This window comes from Ovis canadensis, chromosome 7 (genome assembly GCF_042477335.2).
Source record: "Ovis canadensis isolate MfBH-ARS-UI-01 breed Bighorn chromosome 7, ARS-UI_OviCan_v2, whole genome shotgun sequence".
NCBI lineage: Eukaryota > Metazoa > Chordata > Mammalia > Artiodactyla > Bovidae > Ovis > Ovis canadensis.
The window spans coordinates 96929157-96945527 of record NC_091251.1 but is presented as its reverse complement, the minus strand read 5'-3'; the positions used below and the strand labels follow the sequence as shown (position 1 = coordinate 96945527).

The window sequence follows — 16371 nt, the reverse complement described above, 5'->3', positions numbered from 1 at the left end:
ACTCGCTGATGGAAGAGGTGAGAGGGAAGACTAGGATGGTAATGCCAATATCCTACCTTGTAGGGTAATGTGTCCAATACAACTGAGAGCTAATGAAACAAAGTTTTCAACGGGAACTAGAATTAATGACTGCATGAGTTAAAATTCAAGGAAAAAAAAAAAAAGGAACTGTTATGGGGATAACACAGTCATGGGACCTGACTAAGTAGTCTGTGTAAACCTGTTGCCTCTGTGTCCAGTGCTGGACCTGAGGTCAGCAGGACTAGCAGTAGAGAGTAAAAGATGGGTGCAAAGAAGGAGAAGGACAACCTGGAGCCTGTGTCTGTCTCCACCTCCCATCGCCATGATATGGGTCACTTTCTGGATAAGCGGATGCCCCCGCTATGGAGCTGCACTTGCATCCAGCCCAGGTCATAGAAGAGCTGAAGGAGACCTGGAAGGAGTGGGAGTAACCTCAGGCAGCAGGCCGACAAGGTAAGCCGCTTGTCAGTGACAGGCAGGAGCTGCAACGGCACCTGGCCCTGTGCCAGCCTTCAGAGAGGAAAAATGGCTGTTGCCTCACTTCCACCTTCCAAAATTTTGCGCAAACGTCCTGCATGACTAATCCTAATTTGGAACCGTGATGGGGAGGGAATTGGGAGAAACACATTAAGAGTTCCTACTAAGTTGACATTCTCTGAAAATCCGAGAGAGGGACAAGAACAATTGTCATAGGATGAGGTCCCTGGAAATAGACACTGAGATAATTAGAGACACATCATGATGGTGTGATCACTAGTCTAGAGCCAGACATCCTGGAATGTGAAGTCAGGTGGGCCTTAGAAAGCATTACTACAAACAAAGCTAGTGGAGGTGATGGAATTCCAGTTGAGCTGTTTCAAATCCTGAAAGATGATACTGTAAAAGTGCTGCACTCAATATGCCAGCAAATTTGGAAAACTCAGCAGTGGCCACAGGACTGGAAAAGGTCAGTTTTCATTCCAATTCCAAAGAAAGGCAATGCCAAAGAATGCTCAAACTACCACACAATTGCACTCATCTCACATGCTAGTAAAGTAATGCTCAAAATTCTCCAAGCCAGGCTTCAGCAATACGTGAACCGTGAACTTCCTGATGTTCAAGCTGGTTTTAGAAAAGGCAGAGGAACCAGAGATCAAATTGCCAACATCCTCTGTATCATGGAAAAAGCAAGAGAGTTCCAGAAAAATATCTATTTCTGCTTGATTGACTATGCCAAAGCCTTTGACTGTGTGGATCACAATAAACTGTGGAAAATTCTGAAAGAGATGGGAATACCAGACCACCTGACCTGTCTCTTGAGAAATCTGTATGCAGGTCAGGAAGCAACAGTTAGAACTGGACATGGAACAACAGACTGGTTCCAAATAGGAAAAGGAGTACGTCAAGGCTGTATATTGTCACCCTGCTTATTTAACTTCTATGGAGAGTACATCATGAGAAACGCTGGACTGGAAGAAACACAAGCTGGAATCAAGATTGCCGGGAGAAATATCAATAACCTCAGATATGCAGATGACACCACCCTTATGGCAGAAAGTGAAGAGGAACTCAAAAGCCTCTTGATGAAAGTGAAAGAGGAGAGTGAAAAAGTTGGCTTAAAGCTCAACATTCAGAAAACGGAGATCATGGCATCTGGTCCCATCACTTCATGGCAAATAGATGGGGAAACAGTGGAAACAGTGTCAGACTTTATTTTGGGGGGCTCCAAAGTCACTGCAGATGGTGATTGCAGCCATGAAATTAAAAGACATTTACTCATTGGAAGAAAAGTTATGACCAACCTAGATAACATATTCAAAAGCCGAGACATTACTTTGCCAACTAAGGTCCGTCTAGTCAAGGCTATGGTTTTTCCTGTGGTCATGTATGGATGTGAGAGTTGGACTGTGAAGAAGGCAGAGCGCCGAAGAATTGATGCTTTTGAACTATGGTGTTGGAGAAGACTCTTGAGAGTCCCTTGGACTGCAAGGAGATCCAACCTGTCCATTCTAAAGGAGATCAGCCCTAGGATTTCTCTGGAAGGAATGATGCTAAAGCTGAAACTCCAGTACTTTGGCCACCTCATGCAAAGAGTTGACTCATTGGAAAAGACTCTGATGCTGGGAGGGATTGGGGGCAGGAGGAGAAGGGGATGACAGGGGATGAGATGGCTGGATGGCATCACTGACTCAATGGACATGAGGCTGAGTGAACTCTGGGAGTTGGTGATGGACAGGGAGGCCTGGTGTGCTGCGATTCATGGGGTTGCAAAGAGTCAGACATGACTGAGCAACTGAACTGAACTGAACTGATGCCTATTACAATGGACACCTGTGAAAAGAGTGGGATCGTGTAGGACATTTGGCCTCTAGAACGTCCATAGGACATTTGATCCACAGACATTTGGTCCGTGCCAAAAGGTCCTTGGAATTTGCTCCTAGCCAAACCATCCATGAACATATTTGGTCCATGTCATGCGGTTTTTGATAGGATCAAATATCAAGGACTTTTGGGCATGGACCAAATGTCAGCTAACCAGGTGGGAAGGAAGCAGGTTGGGCATAGGGACAAGTCAAACTGCAATGCAGATTCTACAAAGCCTCCTCCTACCAACCCAGAGCACTGAAGTGGGCATTCACCGTTTGAGTCCATTGACCAGAAATGGCCTGGCCTTATTCTCTCATGTGATGCACTGGATACAGGCTGCTGCAGAAAGGTGTGGCCTGGACAAGGAAGTTGTGTGCCTCTGAAGCTGATCCTAAAGGAGCTGCCAGCTGGCAGACCACTATTTCATGTGGCTTGGCTACAAGTGGGTCGAGTGTGTGTGTGTGTGTGTGTGTGTGTGTGTGTGATTTTTTATGTATTTATTTATTGGCCATGTGGCATGTGGGATCTTAGTTCCCCCATCAGGATTCAAACTCATGCCCCCTGCATTGGGAGCACAGAGTCTTAACCACTGGACCACCAAGGAAGTCGGTTTTTGTAGGGATCATACAGCATCTGGATGACCTGTCTCCGCATCCACCCAAGCATACAGATGAGCTAAATCCTGCTTAATCCGAGCAGGGAGACAAGAGGTGAAGTCCCCTCCAGAACCACGAGGACACAGCAGGGTTGGCATATTCTATTACTTAGAGATAGAAGGCAACTGACAGAACTAAGAACCACAACAGTTAAAAGCCATTGCCTCTGAGGGACGAGACTGACTCCAAGGCACAGTGGAATAGAGATCTACTGTTAACTAGAAGCCTTCTGTGCCATTTCATTTTTCTAACCATGTGCATATAGTTCATGGATTAAATATTTGTAAATTTTCTTTTAAATTTGGGGTTGTCTGACTCCACACTGCATCCCAGAGTCATGACCCAGGCAGGTCTATTTGGAGTGGAAACAGGGAACCTTCACTTTCTCCGGGGGGGTAGGCACAGCTGTGAGTGCCTGGCTGTGACTTGGCAGGCGGTGTCTGGCCCATCACTCCCAAGGCGGGAAGCTGGCCAAGTCCTTCATCTTGTGCCTTGAGTGGACAGGTGCCCAGGACCAGCCCCTGTGTGGTGCTGGATTGGGGGCCTCTCTGTTTCCACTGGAGAGCTGCTGAAATTGCCATCACTGAGAAGAGGGGTGTCCTTTCGCATATCCAGACTCTTCCTAAACTTTCACGTCTATGATTCAGACTCCGTGGAGCAGTGTCTGACACCTGGAGAAGGTCAGCAGTCAGTAGGTCTGGTGGGAAGTATTCCTTAAGGCTGGCTGGACCTGTGGTTACTGCGGGAGGATCACTCAGTCTGAAGATGTCCCTTCTTATTAAAAAAAAAAAAAAAAACTTTTTAAAATTTATGAATGGAATACGACTACTGTATAGGAAGTTAGGAAAATAAAGACAGGTTGGCCATAACTCCACCACCCCGCCCAGTGCAATCATTACTTCCTTGCCATATTTCCTCTCACTTCATTCTTTTCTACAGCTACCTTAAAAAAAAAAAAAAATCCAGTGGTCATCCCGTTGTACATAAATTTGGATGCTTGCACTTTTTGCTAAATTTACATCATAAGAATTCTCCCTGTTGTTACCTAAGCTTCATAGCTATAATTTTATTCTTTAATATTTATTTACGTATCTTTATTTCTTTTGGCTGCATGGGTCTTAGTCACGACACATGGGCTCTTCATTGTGACACGCAGGCTTCTCTCCAGTTGTGGGGTGCGGGCTTAGTGGCCCCACAACATGTGAGAATCTTAGTTCCGCAACCAGAGATGGAAACTACATCCCCTGAATTACAAGGCAGATTCTCTCTCTCTCTCTCTCTTTTTTTTTTTTTCTGTTTTCATTACAAGGCAGATTCTTAACCACTGGACCACCAGAGAAGTCCCCATAGCTCTCATTTTAAATAGCTGCCTAAGATAAGGCCAGGGACTTTATCCCAGAATGTAACGACATAGGATCCCGATGCACAGTGGACAATTCATACTCTTTTTTCAGGAACAGAATGCACGATCAGGCCATAATCTGTTTTACGACCCCAAAAGAACTTTTTGGCCAACCTAATTCTATTCTCGTACTGTGAGGAATTGATAATGAAGGAATTCCAGTTTTTCAAACACACTGTCTTACTTCTCTCCTGGACAGCCTTCCTTTTTCAATCAATTTCCCCAACCAACCTCTACACTCTGCTCTTTGCCTGCCAATCCCAAATCACACAGGCTCTGTCTTTCGTTTGTCATAAATCAGCCGGCCTCTGCAGAGCAGGCAGCAGTGCCCAGCAGAGGGCTACACGAGAAAAAGCCAGTCGTGCTAATAGCTGTGTCAGCGGAGTGGGGAGCGTGGTCCCCTCTGAGCGGGACCTCCGTGTCTTCAGGGGCAGTGGGTTCTGTCAACACTCCTGTCACCACCGAGTACCCCTCGTCCTGAAATAGTGGCCCAGGCCCTGCCAGTCATTTCATCGCGGTGCTTACATTTTTCATGTGAGTTTAAACGTTCAAACATCGTGAGCATGAAACATAAACACTCCACCCGCCATGGCATTTTAATGAGGTTCAACTGGGTTCAGCATGTCCTATTACTTACAATTGTGTAAAAGCTTTTCGACCCAGATCACTTCCTTAGGTCTGGCCCATTTCAGCCAAGACAAACTTTGTATTTTCTGAGCACTTTAAAGTTTGGGGAGAATTATTCTGGGCAGATGATGAACACCCACAAGGCCTTCCTCAGCTCTGTGTAGTTGGATCAGCAGTTTAACTGAGCTTCTCGAAAACTCCTGAAGAGGAAATAACTGAGTAATAAACCGTGATCGCTCACTTGCCCTGAGGATGCTCCCCACCCACCTTTGCCTTGCTCCTTCACTTTTCAAATCACAGCCACATCTGTGGCTCCTAGACGCCTGCCATGGAGCAAAGAAAGGGCTTTTAATAGTCCCATCTGACAAGTGCTGCAACTGAGGCCTAGAAAGATAAGGTGACTTGTGCATGACCGCAAAACAAAGAAAACTAGTTGTCCAAGGTTCCTTCCACTGTAAGTATTTAGGTATGGACTAAGCTGCTATCCTAAAGGAAATCAATCCTGAATATTCATTGGAAGGACTGATGCTAAAGCTGAAGCTCCAATACTTTGGCCACCTGATGCGAAGAGCTGACTCATTGGAAAAGACCCTGATGCTGGGAAAGACTAAGGGCAAGAGGAGAAGGGGATGACAGTGGATGAGATAGTTGGATGGCATCACTGACTCAGTGGACATGAGTTTGAGCAAGCTCCAGGAGATAGTGAAGGATAGGGAAGCCTGGTGCAGTTCATGCGGTCGCAAAGAGTTGGACACGACTTAGCAACTGAGCAATAAACAACAACAAGCTGCTGTAAAGATGCATCAAACTGTCCCAGCACACAGACAGGTGGTCCAGGCCATTCAGTGATCCTGCCATCCTCAACACGCAGCTTCCATTGCTGTGTCCAAGTCCAAGATGGCTTCTCCAGTATCCTCACCCACTGGTGAGGGAAGATAGAAAGGGCAGGGGAGTGGTCATGCATTCCTTTTACGGCCACAAGTTTAAGAGACACACCAAGCAGCAAGGGTAGCATGTGCCCAGTTCACACTCTAGTAATGAACAAAGGGGGTCAGATATCAGTTGACAACCAGTTCACTCCAGTGCGTATGTTATGGGCAACCCTAAAGGTGGCAGATGAGGGAAGCTCAGAAAGGGCTAAGTTTCAGCAGCTCTAATTATCCTGGAGCTACGGGCTCAGCACACACACACACAACAAATGCATGGAACCTGGCTTTGCCCACTAGGAGCTCACATTTTAAGGGGCAACAAATATAAACAGGACACGCTGACCAGAGGACAAAGCACGAAACCAGTAGATGACTGGATGGCAAAACAGACGCACCAGGCGAGGATTTCCCTGCCAGGGGACCAGGGCATCCAAGGATAAAGTGGAGATCCCTGGACTGGTCTGCAAGCTTTGCCTCCTTCCCACCTTCCATTACAGCGTTTGTATTGTGATCAGTTGGGCATAAATATGTCACTCCACCCTGTCTAGAATAAAAATTTCACCAAATCTTGTATACCCAGTACTTAACGTAGTACCTGGGAAATAATGCATGCTAAACAAATGAGTGGCCCGTAAAATAGCCCTTGAGACTCCCCTGGTGATCCAGCGATTGACTCTGTTTTCCAATGTAGGGGGCACGGATTCAAATCCTGGTTGGGGAACTAAGATCCCACATGCTGCATGGCACAGCCTATAAATGAAAAATTGATTACTTAATTAAAATGACTTTTTAAACTGTGTCATTTTCCACCATACACCTGGTGCACAATATATGCACAATGCCTGACATCTAGTTGGTGCTCACTGCACGGAGTTGACTGACTTAACTAGAACTTAATTAAACAGAAATGCTATCAGGTGCAGCAAAGACACCCCCCAGAAGGCACAACACGTGGTTGCCAATTCAGCCCAGCCACATCAACAGGATCTGCAGAGTCTGGAAGTCCCATATGTCCAGCTTGGTCTGCCCAGCAGATGGAGGCTTGTGATGCATTTGGCGAAGGTTGTCTGGAACTGGGGCCAAACATGCTACACTTTAGGCCCCCACTCCTTTTTTCTCCCCTCATTGACTCCCCAAGTCTCAGTCCTTAACCAGCAGCTCTGGTCCCCATCCTCCATTCTCAGGGAGACTCAGATTATCAACAGGGCCGCTACTGGATCATTTTGTCTTCAATGCATCTTGAGTACCAAGCACAGTGCTTGGCACTAAGGTAGAGCAGTGAATTAGATAAGGTCCCTGCCCGCATGACACACAACACCTAGCAGGGGATCAGCTAAGCTAAATGATCCCAAAGTGACACAGTCAGGTGTACCTGTCACCTTGAGAGTAGCATTTGTCTTCAGGACACCAAGCACTTCTCACTCAGCCTGTCTCCCATCCTGAGCTGAGATTCAGATAACATGAGCACGAGTCCACCATTGGACCCAGACCTGCCTCCTGCCAGCCTTGAGCACATCCTTTATCCTCTCCATACCTGTCCCCTCATCTGTGAAATGAGGTCAAGAACAACAGCTGTTCTGCCTTCATTTCAGGGTTCAGTTCAGTTCAGTTGCTCAGTAGTGTCCAACTCTTTGCGACCCCATGAATCGCAGCACCCCAGGCCTCCCTGTCCATCACCAACTCCCAGAGTTCACTCAAACTCACGTCCATCGAGTCGGTGATGCCATCCAGCCATCTCATCCTCTGTTGTCCCCTTCTCCTCCTGCCCCCAATCCCTCCCAGCATCAGAGTCTTTCCCAATGAGGCAACTCTTTGCATGAGGTGGCCAAAGTACTGGAGTTTCAGCTTTAGCATCATTCCTTCTGAAGAAATCCCAGGGCTGATCTCCTTCAGAATGGTCTGGTTGAATCTCCTTGCAGTCCAGGGGACTCTCAGGAGTCTTCTCCAACACCGCAGTTCAAAAGCATCAATTCTTTGGTGCTCAGCTTTCTTCATGGTCCAACTCTCACATCCATACATGACCACTGGAAAAACCATAGCCTTGACTAGACAGACCTTTGTTGGCAAAGTAATGTCTCGGCTTTTGAATATGCTATCTAGGTTGGTCATAACTTTTCTTCCAAGGAGTAAGCGTCTTTTAATTTCATGGCTGCAATCACCATCTGCAGTGATTTTGGAGCCCCCCAAAATAAAGTCCGACACTGTTTCCACTGTTTCCCCATCTATTTCCCATGAAGTGATGGAACCAGATGCCATGATCTTCGTTTTCTGAATGTTGAGCTTTAAGCCAACTTTTTCACTCTCCTCTTTCACTTTCATCAAGAGGCTGTTTAGCTCCTCTTCACTTTTTGCCATAAGGGTGGTGTCATCTGCATATCTGAGGTTATTGATATTTCTCCCGGCAATCTTGATTCCAGCTTGTGTTTCTTCCAGCCCAGCATTCTCATGATGTACTCTGCATATAAGTTGAGAGGAGGACTAAATGAGGTATGTGAAAGGGCTCTGTGAGCTATAATGTGGGCATGCATGTGTGCTAAGTCACTTAGTCATGTCCAACTCTTTGCAACCCTGTGGACTGTAGCCTGCCAGGCTCCTCTGTCCATGGGGATTCTCCAGGCAAGAATACTGGAGTGGGTTACTATGCCCTCTTCCAGGGGATCTTCCTGACCAGGGATCCAACTTGTGTCTCCTGTAGCTCCTGCACTGCAGGCGAATTCTTTACCACTGAGCCACCAGGGAAGCCTTAAGCTATAATAAATGTTGCTTATTACTGTTGTTGCGATTAGTATTGTTACTCCTAAGTAATCCTTCCTCCTGATTTTTCCCGCTGACTGTAAGTGGTGTCAACATTCTCCCCGTCCCCTGGCCTAAGGTTACCTGTTGTTTCTGTCTCTCCAAACCTTTTCTCCCCTTTGTCAGACACCAAAGCTCAGCTGGTTTTCCTATAAAGAGCACATTCTTTCTCCATCTCTCTGGCTACAGTGATTGGCTCAGAGAATGGGCACGTGACCCAAGCCAGCCAGTAGGAATCCTTCTGGGATTTTCTTCCCAAAGCTATGAAAGAAATGGTCCCTATCTGCTGAGATTACCTGATTCTGGAGCTCCAGCAACCACTGATACCATCATGTGGAGAAAGCTCATCTGAAGAATAAGCCAAGCAGAGAAAGACTATGCTGAAGCAAGCTGTTCTTAAAGCCAGAAGTAACCCTAGACTTGCTAGGCACACAAATGAAGGTAAGCTCTCTTTTATATAAGCTGATTAAGTTGAGTTTCTATCACTCAAAAGGGGAAGACTTCTGACAAACTCAAGACTCAAAACTTAGGTGATATGTTCTATTTGTCCTTTTTTTTTTTTCAATTGCAACATTTGATCTACCGGAGCTTGTAAACAGAGTCCTTTCTGCTATGTGGGTTTGCCACTGTCCAGGCCAGACTCTCTTTGTCTCACACCTGGAGACAGTCTGGTGGGGAAAGCTGAAGGATTAGAGTCAGAAAGAGCTAGGGTGAATCCTGGCTGCATTATTTACTCATCATTCATGTGATCTTGGGTTTATCTGGACCTCAGCATTTTCCTCTGTAAAGTGGGACAAATAATCCATACCAAGAATAGCTGTTGTATGAAATATTGTTGTTCATTTGCTAAAAGTCATGTCTGACTCTTTGCAACTCCATGAACTACAGCACACCAGGCTTCCCTGTCCTTCACCATTTGCTGGAGTCTGCTCAAGTTTATGTCCATAGAGTCGGTGATGCTATCTAGTTATCTCATCATCTGTTGCCCTCTTCTCCTCCTGCCCTCAATCTTTCCCAGCATCAGGGTCTTTTCCAAAGAGTCATCTCTTTGCATCTAGTGACTAAAGTATTGGAGCTTCAGCTTTAGCATCAGTCCTTCCAATGAATATTCAGGGTTGATTGCTTTTAGGATTGACTAACTTGATCTCCTTTCAGTCCAAGGGACTCTCAAGAGTCATATCAGGGCCTGGCTAAATAACAGACAGCTATTAAAGCCATAACAATAAAATGACCATAGCCCAGCCTGAGAAAATGGGACCCAGGCAGCTATGGATGCTTGGGAGCCACTGAGGCAGAACAAGAGACGATGGAGCTGCTGGAGGAATGACACTTGGGCAGGGATGGTCTCTCAGCATCAAGGAGAGGGTCCTCAGTGATGAAGTCCCCAAGCAGCCCGTCAGAGGTGAGTGCCTGAAGAGGCCAGCCCAGGTGAGGTCAGGGTTGGAATAAAGGGCTGGTCCTCAGGAACAAGAAGAGTCCTCTCCCAGGAGATATTGAGGGTGAGGGTCAGTGCTTAGAAACTTCGTACATTTATGACTTGCTGTGCATGTATGTATTAGTTTGTAGGCTCTCTGCAAGATATCGAATTTAGAGTCTACCCTTTCCTTTTCTTGACCTTATTGTTCTGCCTTATTTTCCTGAAGGAAAAGAATAAGGACTCAGAGCCTGGGATTTGGGGCTCCCACCTCATTTGCAGCTGATGAGCTCTGTGACCTTGAGGAAGCAGTCTCTCCTCTCTGGGCCTTGGTTCCTTCACCTGTTGAGGGGGGTGGGATCGGGGAATGGCAGATGTTCTCTGAGATCCCTTCCGAAGTTAACTTTGGAGTCCAGGCCATCCTCAAGCCCTAAGTGGTTAATCAGGGTGGGCCCTGCCTCCACGACCACACCAAGGGCTTTTGTTTTCAGAGAATCTGAGGTAGGGCTTGGGGAGGGAGCAGTGTTTCCAATTTCCAAAGCTGATTAATCCAAGAGAAATGACGAGGTGGGCACCGAAGCTCGGCAGCCCTGGGGACAATCTCCCCACTGGACAGGGCCGCCTCTGTGACAGCTCCGCACGGAGAATGGTGAACCAAAAGCTAGGGGGTGACCATCCCTGTTTAACAGCTCTCCATTTGTTTACCGAAAAAATATTGTTCCATCATAAAAATTCCCAAAATAGTTCCTTCCCTGGCCAGACTGACTGGCGGGCGCCCAGCTTGGGAGCCCAGCCTTGCTGGAGACACACTCTCAGGGAGGCAAAATTAGCCAGGGAAATCAGGGGCTTCAGTCTGAGGACCACCATCCCCGCACATCCTGTGTGGGGCACGGCCCAGAGGGTTTGAGCCACAGAGTCGTGTCTCAGGGTGTGGGGGGCGGGGGGCGGTGGCGGGGGGCCTCTGGGCAGTGACAGGATTTTCCGAGGCTCAGCAAGTTTATTTTTAGCTCAGAAGGGTTTCCTCTGCTCTAAGGGGACTGCGGGGGTGGGGGAGTGGGGCGGGTTTCATCTGCTGGAGGCGGACAGATGCTTTGCTCTCTGCTGGAATGCTCTCTCCCACACTGATTCTGACACCTTCTCCTCCCACAGTTCTTGACTTAAAACAGCTCCACAAAGATCACTTTTCTGAGATCTCTCCCCTGAAAATGACCCTGATGAGGATCTTAGCTATCCAGTTCAAAAGACTCTTCCTTTCCCTTTGGAGAACTTATCACAGTCTATCCTTACAAATATACAAATGTTTAGTCTTTCCCATAGACTGTAAGTTTCTTGGGCAGAGAACCCAGTACCCTGCACATAGTAGGTGCTCAATAAGTATACTTCCCATTTATTGTTGTTCTTGTTCAGTCCCTCAGTCATGTCCAACTCTTTGCAACCTCATGGACTATAGCACTCCAGGCTTCCCTGTCTTTCACCATCTCCCAGAGCTTGCTCAAACTCATGTCCATTGAGTCGGTGATGCCATCCAACCATCTCATCCTCTGTCGTCCCCTTCTCCTCCAGCCTTCAATCTTTCCCAGCATCAAGGTCTTTTCTAATGAGTCAGCTCTTCACTTCAGGTGGCCAAATTATTAGAGCTTCAGCTTCAGCATCAGTCGTTCCAATGAATATTCAGGGTTGATTTCCTTTAGGATTGACTGGTTGGCTCTCCTTGCTGTCCAAAGCACTCTCAAGTGTCTTTTCCAACACCACAGTTCAAAAGCATCAACTCTTCTGTGCTCAGCCTCTTTATGGTCCAACCCTCGCATCCATATATGACTACTGGAAAAAACATAGCTTTGACTGTAGAGACTTTTGTTGGCATTTACAGAATGACTTAACTTGCTTGAGACTTAGAATAGCCAAATAAATTGCCCAAGGTCATGTAGCTCACAAGTTCCAGAAGTAGGATTTGAACCCAGGTCTGTCTGATTCCCAAACCCAGGTCTTAACTCCATTGTCCTGCTCCACGTGATCTGCAGGGCTGGATAAGTCACTGAATGAGAGGGCAGGAAACCACCGTGATTTTGTCTCCTCTGTCACTTTCTTCTGCCCCCATGACGGGGAGGAAAGAGGGCATATAGGCGGCCCCCAAGAAGACTCAATCCCGGTGCCTCACGTATAACAGGAGATCAGTAAATAGGTGCTGGGTGAATGTTCCTTCTGCCAGGGACCCCAGACATCTCCCAGAAGCACACAGGTCTTGCAGGGATCTGTCTGTATTTGCGGATGAGAGAGTGAGGGAGAGGGACCTATAAAAATGAATCCCTCCAACTGGTCTCTCCCCCTGCCCACCACCCCACCCTAACCAGAGCAGGACCCCAAACAGGAACATGACCCTTCATAGTTAAGAGCCATCCTTACTAACAAGATGCTGTGGCTGCCAAGAGTTTCCAGGCTGAGTTTCCAAGCAAAGGTGAGCAAGCCCCTCTTGGCTCCCTCAAAGACCCTGCTTTTAGACCCACCCACCCCTTTACAAACACCCCATACCATACATAAAGCTTCCTTAATTTCATGTGAAGTGGAAACAAATTCACCTTAGAATTTAATAAATTCAGTTAAACTAATTAATTAATTCACCTTAGAATAAAACACCAATTTTATTGAGCTAGAATAAATATAATGCATATACAGTGAATGTATTTATAATGAATATAAAGAATATAATGGCTTGCTTTGCAAACCGAGCTCTAACACAAGCACTCCCTCCCCCCTCAAAAAAAAGACAAGCCCCACACCACCTCCTGGGAGGAGAGAGAAAGATGTAGTGAGAGAGACAGAGAGAGAGCAATCGGAAGAGTGAAGATGTTACCTCAGGCCGTTCCACTCAGTGAGTAGAGGCTCCACAGAATGAAGAACAAGATGGCAGATACTCCCTCTGCAGCTGGTTTTGGCTCCCACAATGCTTAGCACCTTTTCAGCACCTTGAGTGGATTCTGATATATGAAAATGTATACTGCTAAGCTAAGTCACTTCAGTCGTGTCCGACTCTGTGCGACCCCATAGACGGCAGCCCACCAGGCTCCCCCGTCCCTGGGATTCTCCAAGCAAGAACACCGGAGTGGGCTGCCATTTCCTTCTCCAATGAAATGTATATCTTTTCATATATCTTGAGCCCTAAATTCAAGGTAACTACTTCATGATGCGCAAAGTCACACATATCCCATTTTAGCAGGGAAGTTATCTTTAAGGGGTAATTTTATGGGACACGATCTTTTTCTTTACATACTGACTTTAGAACCTGATTTTTACTTAGCATCCCACAATACTGTCATTAACATTCATTGTGAGGAAATCGGACCATAGATCCAAACAAGAAAAAAACAATCCCCTGGAATCTTACCACTCCGAGGTAACCACTATGTGTTTCTGAGGGGCTTTTTCTCAAGGCAAGTGTGTACAAATGCGTATTTATCATATCCATATTTTCTAAAGGGAAAACTGGAAAGAAGCTGGCCTTTTGAAATCTACAGGTTGGATTTTTTTCAAAGTCTTTTCTTTGAGAATACAATGGGCTCGATTCTTTCCTTTTCAAACTCCTCTTTATACTCTGGGCCAATTTTCTGCACTGTTACTATTTGTACCAGAAAACTCCTTGGCATCCTCACTTCTAAGCAGGTGAGAGTCAGAATCACTCCCAGTGGAAAAGAGGCCAAAGGAACCAGGATGAATCTTTTCCTTCTTCCCGATTTGGCCTCCGGATAGTCCTGCAGGGAAGCTGGCCCAGGAAGACTGAATCACATCCATAAACCACACCTGTACTCTGTCTCTCCTGCCCCTGAGGCTGAGCCATTATCACCTGGTACAGAGGATGCCACGTACCGTTGGGTCCAGATGGTACCCAGTACTTGTGCCATCTGGAAGCAGGTAGGCTCGTCATCATTTCCTCCCAAGACCAGATGACACAGGGAGAAACGGAAGGAACACTTAGACTGAGAGATTTAGGAAATAAACACCCTCCCTTTGCCCCATTCAAACCATTTCTAGCCTCAGTTTGTTTCTTTGCCCAGTCAAGAAGGAAGGGATGGTTTTGGCAGAGCTGAGGTTGGGAGAAGAGCAGTGTGTGTGCAGCACCCCCCGTCTCCCGGCCTACCCCCTGCACTCCCTTCTCCCTGCCTGCCTGCCCTGCCACCCAGGACACCTCCCACCACGGCCGCCTCAGTGAGCTTCCACTGAAACAAAGGCATCCGTCAGGTGGGTATGTCCCCGCCTCGGGGTGAGAAAGCCCGAGCTATGCATATCTGGATCGACAGCGCCAGATGAGTTGCCCGAGTGGCATTTTGATGGCTCTATCACTTTTCAGTCTGAAGCTCCAACAGGGACATGTATCTCATCCCTGTTGCCATGTTTCAGGACCTGTTATGCAAGGACTACCACCTGGGGTTCTGTGAAGTCTTCAAGTACAACCGATAGGCTGCAGAGACCCATGGAAGGCATCCCTATAAACGGAATACAGACGTGGGGAGCAACCAGCACCCCCGTTTGGACCAAAGCAGGAATATATTCTCATGGGCACAGGTGAGCACCCCTTGGGTTGGCCTTCCAGCTGCTTCCTTGGACCCCAAGGTCCATACGACTGTGGTGAGGGAGCAAAGATTATGGTGGGGATTATCGCATGGGCTCACCACCAGGCGTCAAGATTTTGAGGACAGAGTGCCAAGGTCGTGGCTGCCCCATGGGAATTTCAGATAAGACCCTGTGAAGGAATGGACGTCAGACATTATCTCTGGGTGGACCATTTCATCTCACATGATGTATATGAAGACTTTGGAATGACAGCAACCTTTGATCCTAAAGCCCATTCCTGGGACCTGGAATGATGCCAGGTGCCACCCCAACTTCAGCACCAAGGCCATGAGAGAGAATGGTCTGAAGCACCTTGAGGAGGCCATTGAGGAACTGAGCAAATGGTACATGCAGCTGAGCCTATGATCCCAAGGGGGACCTGAACAATGCCTGGCACCTAACTGGACTCCATGAAACCTCCACCATCAATGACTTTTCAGCCAGCATGACCAACCGTGGCTTTAGCACCCACATTCCCAGGACTGTAGACAGAAGAAGGTTTACTGTAAAGACCTCTGCCAACCGTGACCCTTTCTCGATAACAAAAGCCCTCATCTGCACATCTTCACTTTTTTTTTTTAAACCTGGATGAATATTTTTTAATATACTTATTTATTTATTTGTCTGTGCCTTAATTGTGGCTTGCAGGATCTTTACCTGTGGCATGTGAGACCTACTTCCCTGATCAGTTATTGAACCAGGGCCCCCTGCACTAGGAGCATGGCGTCTTAGCCACTGGACCACCAGAGAAGTCCCTGCACGTATCTTCTCAATGAAACTGGCAATGAGCTCACCCAGTACAAAAACTAAGTGGACTGACTTGCAGCCATCAAGCCCCTCCTAATTCTACACCCACTTCAACTCTCACCCCTCTCTCCATTATCCTAATAGCTGTAGCTTAAAGGATGGGGTACCAAGGTCTTTCTTAATTCCTCCCCCCAAAAAAGGGGAGAGAGAATTTGAAGAGCAACAGAGTTGAATGTCAAATGCTAACTAGGGGCGGAGGGGGGAAGGTTCGATACACTGCGTATTTTGTAACGGCCTGGTTTCATTTTGCTTTGCTTTCTTCAGTATTTGGTGGTTGCAAATCTAGTCCAAGATTGGCTGTGGATTTGAAAAATCAGTGGTTTTGATTAAGTATTTGGACTTTGATCTTTGAATGGAATTAACCTTAGAAAGAAAACAGTGCTGCTTAGATGAAAGAAATCACCAGCCTCCTGCTCTCCTGAGCGGAGCGTCAAGTTACTTCTATACCATGGCCAAGTGACTACTAAGGAATTTGATAATTACCTTTCCAGTTAGAATAGCACATATTCACCGCTCAGATTCAAGAATTTGTTTAAAAATGCAACTATAAATAGTGCAGGTACTTCCAGTTTCTAACATCAGTCTTGCAAATTTCCTGTCCTTATGAATAGCCTGTTGTTCAAGCCACCCAACCACAGTCAGCAAATGGACTCACACGAGCTAGCACCCCTTCACCACCTTTGTGTTTATTTAACCACCTTGCTCTCAGGATAATTTAAGATGACTTTTAAAAATTACATGCAATATAATGAAAGCAAAACAGTAGGTATA

At 46.7% G+C, this 16371-nt stretch overlaps 1 pseudogene; it reads left to right on the top strand.

Moving 5' to 3' along the window:
* Positions 1-383: 383 nt before the first annotated feature.
* LOC138444248 (glutamine synthetase pseudogene) lies at positions 384-15603 on the top strand (annotated as a pseudogene).
* The last annotated feature ends 768 nt before the right edge of the window (positions 15604-16371 follow it).